The following is an 8292-nucleotide window of genomic DNA, read 5'->3' on the forward strand; positions in this document are numbered from 1 at the left end:
ACTTACATGCACCTGATAATGAAGCATTTTGATGATCTTAAAATTCCCACTGTAGCTCTCTGCTTGCTGCTGGCAAGCAGCTCTTTTGGCAAAGATAATACAATTTCAGGTTAAATCCGGCCTGATTTAGTGGTGTTATTCATCGCTTGCAAATTAATAAAAATCACTCAGCTCCCATTCTCGCTCACTGAGACTTGCCTGAGTTCAACTCCATGTTACAAGTCCCTGCTCGACAATGAAAGTAGACACAATCTGAAGTGAGACATTTACTATTCACCTTCCATAACACACACACACACACATCAAAGTTTTCTAAATACTAGAAATTTACGTGGCTGCAACCTTATATCTGCAGGTACTTACTGTACTTTCCCTGGAGATCCACGTCATCCGGAGCAACGAGACGAATCATTTGTATTCCAGTCTTTCAAACAGTGTGTCACTTATGATAACTGTCATCTGTTCCACTTTTTGTTTCACTGTCTTGTGCTTAAAGATGGTGGCCAAACTGCTTGACTTTGATTCTAAAATGCAACAGCAAGGAAATGTTAAATTATGTCATCTTATGATCTCTTATGAACAGCATTCAAAGGAGCCTCTAAAAGCACTTAAATGCATTCACATGTGTAATGTGTTGCACTTGTATATACGTTTGTATTTAACTAGTTTGACTGACAAAAACTTTAGGAAATCTCAATGTGTTATAGTATATGTTTATGGTCTAGAAGGTGTCTTGGCAGTTTATGAATGACTACAAAGTCAGCAAAGCTTCTTGAATTGGAACACTATCACAAAGTAAGACAGACGGAAACTAAGCGGGCTGTCAGATATTCAGCTGAGGGTTAACTAGAGTAGCAGCAGTTCATATTATGGAGACCTTCTTCTGTTCCTCTGTATTAGTTTATACAGCAGGAGGCAAACTGACAGAGAGATTCTGCTTACAGTCCCGAACTGAATTGGAGGACAGTTAGACAGTTAGCAACGCACTGTGTGTGTGTGTGTGTGTGTGTGTGTGTGTGTGTGTCAACATTACCTCAGTGTAAATACCAACAGCTTCACTCAAACTGAAGGTCAGACTTTTACACTGGCCTTTAGACCCTCATCAACCTCAGTCTCCATCACTCTCTTCCTCCTTACTTCCTTCTCCCATCTTTATACAATCCTCTCTTTCACTCTTGTTCTTTTTCACCTTAACTTGCAATTCTATAAAAAATTAAAACCCATGCATGTGTTTTTGCCATGACAATTGTGATTGGTTTAAAGAAATTTCAATGAACCACAGCATGTTTTTCTCCCATCCCAGAATGCTCTGTGGACTAGCCAGAGCCTCCTTTGCCAGAGGAAGGTCTGGCAAAGCCAGACTAACTGGCTACTGGCTGTAGCTTCTTATTTTGCGAGTGACATTCATCTTTCGACATAACTCTTGGCAAGAAAGTGAATAAGTCTATTCCTTTGACATTAACTCCAAATGCTTTGTAAAATGAATCATATTCAACATCTTCATCTGACTCTCATTGATCCCGACTGTTCGGTCTGACGGCTTCAGAAAGACAGACGGACAGCTGATATGGATGAGAAGCTCAGGTCTTCCTCCCAGAGAGACCGGTCTCTGCATGGTGAAGTGTTTCCTGGAAGAAGATGTTACAAAGAGCGGAACGGATCCCTGTAATCCCACTCCACACAAACCCTTCATCTATCAGACTAACCAGCAGTTTAGGTTTCCACCTTTCTTTGCATGTCTCTTCTTTTCTCTACATATTCTGCTCTTCTTTCTTCAGTCCGTCTCTGCTCTTGACTGCTCCAAAGTGAAATAAATTAAGTTTAACTGAACCTTTGCAAACATTTACACATTTGCACAATGACAAATGTAGTATATAAAAAAATCGTGTAGGGCCCAAATAACAGAAATCTAAATCTTATCTATCCCTCTCTCTTTTTCTCTCCAATGCTGAATCAGGGCACTTCTGAAACTTCAATTATTTTTGATGGTATAAAGTCCAACATTCTCCACTGAAGGTAAGTTTATGCAAACAAAAGCATTTGCATTTTTAAAGCATTTTTATATACTTAAACAAAAACAAAGTATGTTTCCCTGCATTTAAAAATATATATTGTATATTAGATTTCCAAAAACCTGAGCAACTTATTGATGACTATTTATTTTCATTGCCCTTCAAATGTCCCAGTTGTCTCATCTAAAACACAGTTGTGTTGAGAGACAAAAAAAAACATATTCTTCCGTGCTCTATACAGTCCTCTCTAAAGACTTCCTGTATTAAAATAAATCCTCCCTGTATTAAAAAATAGAAAAGTCATATTTAGACCCATGGAATCTGACCTGAGAAACACAACTGGATTGTGCAGACGTAAAGTAAATATTTATGTAACAGATAAAATGTCATATATTCACATTCTGACCTTTATAAACAAGCACAAGCAAATATAGAACAGACATACTGCATCAAGGCAGAAACCTGGTTCTGTGTATCTTCAGGGGTAGGGGAAGTCACAAGGAGGAGTCATTTCCTCACCATATTGGGACACAGTAAAAATCATGTAACATTCAACATAAATTGTGTTGCGTCGTTGCGTTCCCCAAGTATGGTCACGTTCGAAAATCATGACCTGTACACAAAATAAACATTAACATGGCCTGTACACGGATCAATAATTAAAAATAACGTGACCATTTCTCAAACTAGCGTGAGACCGGGTTGGTCTAACGTTGAATGAATCCCCCCCATCCCCCATTCATTCTTTCGTAATAGTATTTATATTATGTTCACGCTTCAATATAATTTGTATCATGGTAACTTACTTTTTCTATATTTGTTCATTTTAATTTCACATCACCTACTTACGTTGCAATATTTTTCGTACTATGGTCACCTCACTTTACTTTAAAATACTTTTTATATAGGCCACTTTACATTCATTCAGTACTTTTTGCACATTATCTGTTGTTTGCCTGTTTGTTTGTTTGTTGGTTGGTTTGTGTTTTACTGTGGAAATACTGCTGCTGTTAAGAATTCCCTTGTAACACAATCAGAAGTATTATCTAATCTAATTTGTGGTCATCAATGTTATTAAAATTCCTAATTGGTTGTGTAGTCAACTCCAATTTAGCTCTAACAACACAAACATATTCATTAGTTGTATCGAGGTATGGTTGCAAGTAGTCTCGCATTGCCAGGCCTTCCTCCCAAGTGCTGTGGAGGAGGATCTGGCAAGTCCACACAGCATTCTGGGATGAGATTCTGGTTTATTGGAGCCACGATGCCGCTGCAAAATAGCCTCGGGAAGGAACTTGTTTTGGTGGAACATGTGTACTATCAAAAGTTGTTTTACTGCAACAGAAAACTCAGATTGGACAGATAGCCTTGCTAACTGTCTGGATTTACCCTGCAAAGGTTAGAGGAGCAGTTAACCATAGTCCTTGACCGGAGTTTAAAATGGACACACACACACACACACACACACACAGTACATTGCTAACTGTCCTCCACTTCAGTTTGTTAAAAGGGAGAGTTTTTCTAACTTAGGTCATTTGAACAACTTTAATGTTGCTAATTGTGTTCTGACACAGATCAGTTGTAATGACATTATGCTGTTGAACTGGCAATTTCAAGTAGATTCTTTCCTCTTTGTACTTGTTAGGTAACTTTGTGGCTTTCCATGAGATTTATGATAACCCACAAACTTTAAAGGACATGCAGTTCTGGCCTCACCTGGGAGGTTTGATGTGTATTTTTAAAGCAGTTTCCTCTCCTCCCTCCCAAACCAGTCAAACTTGTCTTCTTGTGTATTTCCAGCTCAAACATTGCAAGTGTATTCCCTTAGGCCTTCACTGTTGCCTGATCACATTCCTCACATTGGTTGACATGGGAGTAAAAGGTCCCCATCCTGATTTTTGCTGCCAATCCTTTCCTGATCTTTATTATTTTTCTTCCAACACGGATTTATTACCCATATACCTACAGAACCTCTGAGGATCCAATATTCTTTGTATCTCATTTGTGTGTCCAAGTTGAGGTTTCTAATCTAAGTATAAACGCAAGTATATTTATTTATGCTGAGCAAATAACATGATCTTGAACAGAAACCGCTGCAGCTATGGTAACCAGATGAGAATGGTTGAAATTTGGGACAGGGGACTTTGGGGTCGGCGCAGCTTCTAGGAACTTACATTCATTGTCAACAAACAGTAACAGTAAAATGTGAAAGACCTGAATCTGTCTTCATTTCAGATCGACAAAAGTCAGTTTAAAAGATTTTCATCTCTCAAAATCTGACGTGGAGCTCATCCTGCTCCTGGTTTCCGGGTTAGCACACAGGGGCTTGTCCAGTAGGCCAAAATGAAGACCGACGGCGCTTCCAGACGGACGACGGTACGCAACACTCCAAACCGACTCAAGTCACTGACCTCGCCGGACTGATTATCGGGTTAGTGTGTCACGCCCCTAAAGCTTAGTGACTGACACCTTAGATCTAATTTGTTTAATCTATGCATAAGCACAAAAGCTTCAACTTGTGGTTTTAGATTGACAGCCAGGTGCATTAACCTCCTGAAGTCTTGTTGACACGGTGAGGCTGCCAGGTTTATTACTATCTGGCCTATACCTATACTAAAACCTTTGCTCACGGACTGTATCTGGCAGATTTACAGTCAGGTACTGCATATTGCACACAATTGTGGTCAGATGGATAAACTGTTGTCCTCCTAAAACTATAAATTCTTGTTTGTGCGGATGGATCAAACGAAACACAACAGATACAACCCCACCAGCTGTTTCCCCATTGTTATCAGTATGCTAAGCTAGGCTGACTGTGTCCCCACACCAGCTCTCTGCCTAATGCACACGTCAGAGTGGCATCAATCTTTTCATTTTATTGTTCGAAAGACAAAACAAAACAAAAAGAAACAAAAAAAAAGGTTGTACTATTTCATGTCCGATTCCATTCAGCTTTAATTCTCCATGTGGACTTAATAAGTAAATTCAATGTATTCTTTAACCAAACACACCAAAACAGATGTCCTTTAATATTTTTGTGTAACCATTGTGTACTGGTAACAGATACCTCAGCTGGAGCCTCCAAATGCTTTATGTTGGCTCTTAAACAGCCTCCAACACACGTTCAGCCAGATGAAGAAAAAAAAACCAAGTGCTCCTTGCTTAGTTTTTTTCAAGCAGTCAAAATTATGTAGTCATTGCTGTGTCAGTCTTTGTGTACGAAGGTATTGTAATTCTGTCCCTTCTCTGCAATCTCATCTCATGAATACACAGCTGGCATAGAAAGGAGACATTGATAATGCCCTCCATCCATTATGCATGCGTTTGTGAGTCTGCATCCACAACTATGTGCTTTATGTGTGTGTTTAGTATACATATTTAAACATACAGGTCGGAGATGTATTTTTCATGGTAATGGCTCTATTCCCTGCCTGTCAGACATTTAATGTCTCTTCCCTCTGGAAAAATAAGTTACTTTAATAGACTTGTTTTGTTGGTTTTCACAGCAAGCTCCTTAGGTCTGCTGCATGGTCATTGCTTGGAACTTGTAATTCTTTATGAGTAGCCAATTCTTCATAACGTTGGGAAATGCTTGGGAATGCCTCGAGGTAATTTTGGGCATCTAGAATTCCTTTAACTTGAATACTGTTTGAACGTACAACTTTCATTAGTATTCATGATTTCCTAATTTGGTAACAATATTGTTTCTTTGTCCGTGCATTAGGCTTTTCTCACGGTAAACATATTAACATGAAGCTGTTAACATACTTGTCCCTAGAGACACACCAATGGTGTGGCTACAAAACCAGGTGTTTCTAAATAGATTAGCAATGGGTCCATTCCATTTTAGTGTCCTACTAAACCATGAACCAGATTTAAAGCAGAAACATAAATCCCACCTGACACTGAACTGAGAAGTTGATAAAAATAAAATAAAAAGCCTGTTAGGTTTAGTTGCAGTGGTGGAAAGACAGACATGTCTGTGTTCAGTTGTTGTAATAAAGACCAGAATGTCTTTATATCATGCAAAACAATTGTGAAAAAATATCCACATCAACAAATATGTTTAAATTGTTTTGGGATGCATTTGTTTTGAGAGTGCAAGTTGAAGTGAATGAAATGGCCCACACATTCTCTATCTGCATTCTCACTTTCCATCCTGTCCTTGCTCTTTCCCTCTCCTCTCCCATCTCTCTCTCTTTCACTCTGTCATCTCTATCTTGCTCCCCCAGTTACTTTTCTTATTTTGCTCTTTTGTTGTCTTTACTTTTGATTTTAGTAGCCATGTTCACATTGCTAAGGATATCATGTGGGATCAAAGGATAGTATTTCATCTGAGGGTTTGGAGGTTATTGACAAACACACACACACACACACACACACACACACAACCCTGACGTGCACCCACAAACAAAAGCTGACATTGTGCTCATATGCAAATACACACATGAAGCAAGAATCATACAAATACACAGACACATAATTATAGATACAAATAATTTAGGAATTATGCACATACAAACACACACCAATCTGATACATCTACATCCTGCACCTTGAAATCAGATTTCAGAAAAAAAAAACTAAAGCTTTTAAAGGCAGGCAGAAAATAAACAGCACAAGCACAAGAAGTAACACACTTACACATGCATAAATGTTTCGAGAAACCACAAACTCAAGCACTAACTTTTATATTTATATATATACATGCACACACACCAACATGCTGTCTAGGCATATGTACCAGCGCAGCCTTAAAAACATCTGTGCTGAGCATTTCTTTTTAACAGAAACTTACCCACTAATTAAATCCAATCACATTTTTAATCACTGCTTCCCTTGGATTTATATTCCACCTTAGCGGACACTTTTGTACGTAAAGTGCTGCTCCTATGTGAACACAAATAGCAGATCCGTCCTCACTGATCTTACATGCCTGACCTGTAGTGCCTTGCACTGCTGAGATATAATTTTCCCTCTTCCTCTGTTTCACTAACTTATTTTCTTGGAGCATTGCTGATGCGTCATCCACCGAAATGAGTTATTTGTTATTATGTGCACTGCAGGTGTGCTGCCTGCCTGGGAGAGCAGTTTGACTGATTTGACATGTGAATGGCAGTTTAAAAAAAAAACAGTTTAAATAACTGCTCTGAAAATAGCAAGGTGCTGGGAGATCCGTGATCCTTAGACATCATCTGCAAACCGAAACGGATCCTTTCTGCAATGTGGGAAGGAAGTTTATCATAAAGTTACTTTTTTTAAAACAGCAGAACACGTTAAGTTTCCTGCTGCAAAGTTTATGATGCATGTCATGTTGAGAAATATCAACAGGACTTGAAACAGCAAGAGTATTTCAGGATACAGCAACATTATAACCATCATCCTGCTACAAATAACATTTCAAGATTAGATTGGCTGATGTGACCAACTAATGAGAGTAACGGAATAAGATAATTGACAGCCCCAGACAGGAGATCAAGGAAATAAATGAGCATGTGTGGGTGGAGAAATAAAGAAGGCTTAAGCATTCAATAGTCTTCCTGACTGAACTTCACAGCTTCAGTATTCTTATATTCTCGCTTTACCAGACCTTCCTCCACAGAGCTGATAAAAAGGGTCTCTCTAGTCCAAAAACATTCCAAAATGAGAGAAAATTTACTCTGGTTTATTGGCATTTCTTTAAACCAATCACAATCGTCGCGGGCGGCGCTAAGTGCCGGACAGAACCACGTTGCTGCTGTATATAGCCTCAGGAAGGAACTTGTTTTATATGTCTTTATACGCAATATGTTTACATTCAAAGGTTGTTTTAGACGTGCAATACAAAACTCAGATCGGACAGATAGTCTAGCTAGCTGTCTGAATGTACCCTGCAGAGATCTGAGGAGCAGTCAACCATAGTCCTCATGAATCGACCGGAGTTTAACATGCCAACACAAAAAAAGCAGAAGGTGATAGACATCTGGCCAAAAGAGGAACATCCTGCGTAAATTTCCGGCAGCTCCGGAGCAATCCAGGAAGTGGAACACTGTGGCAATAGACTATTATTATACTACTAATGGACATGTCTACAATAGACTATTAGAATATATAGAATATTATTATTTTTAAGGAGGAGTTATTATTCTGGTTTGTATGAAAGGATGCTTTCCAAAACTGCCTTTACTGTACACAGGTTTAGTTTGCCCTTAATTCACACAATAATAACTTAAATTTTCACTGCAGAAAAGGACATGATTTGAAATATTGGTCAGTTTACAGTCACAAAACCAAAAGTATT

General features: G+C 38.7%; 1 long non-coding RNA gene across 1 annotated transcript in view; it reads left to right on the forward strand.

Annotated features, from left to right (window-relative positions):
* The first annotated feature begins 7826 nt into the window (after window positions 1-7826).
* The window catches only part of LOC117935960, a 2862-nt gene continuing 2396 nt past the window's right edge, over window positions 7827-8292 (forward strand). The window contains exon 1 of the long non-coding RNA XR_004654854.1: window positions 7827-7877. This is a non-coding gene — a long non-coding RNA (uncharacterized LOC117935960). The remainder of the gene's footprint in view (window positions 7878-8292) is intronic.

This window comes from Etheostoma cragini, chromosome 20, assembly GCF_013103735.1.
Source record: "Etheostoma cragini isolate CJK2018 chromosome 20, CSU_Ecrag_1.0, whole genome shotgun sequence".
Taxonomy (NCBI): Eukaryota; Metazoa; Chordata; class Actinopteri; order Perciformes; family Percidae; genus Etheostoma; species Etheostoma cragini.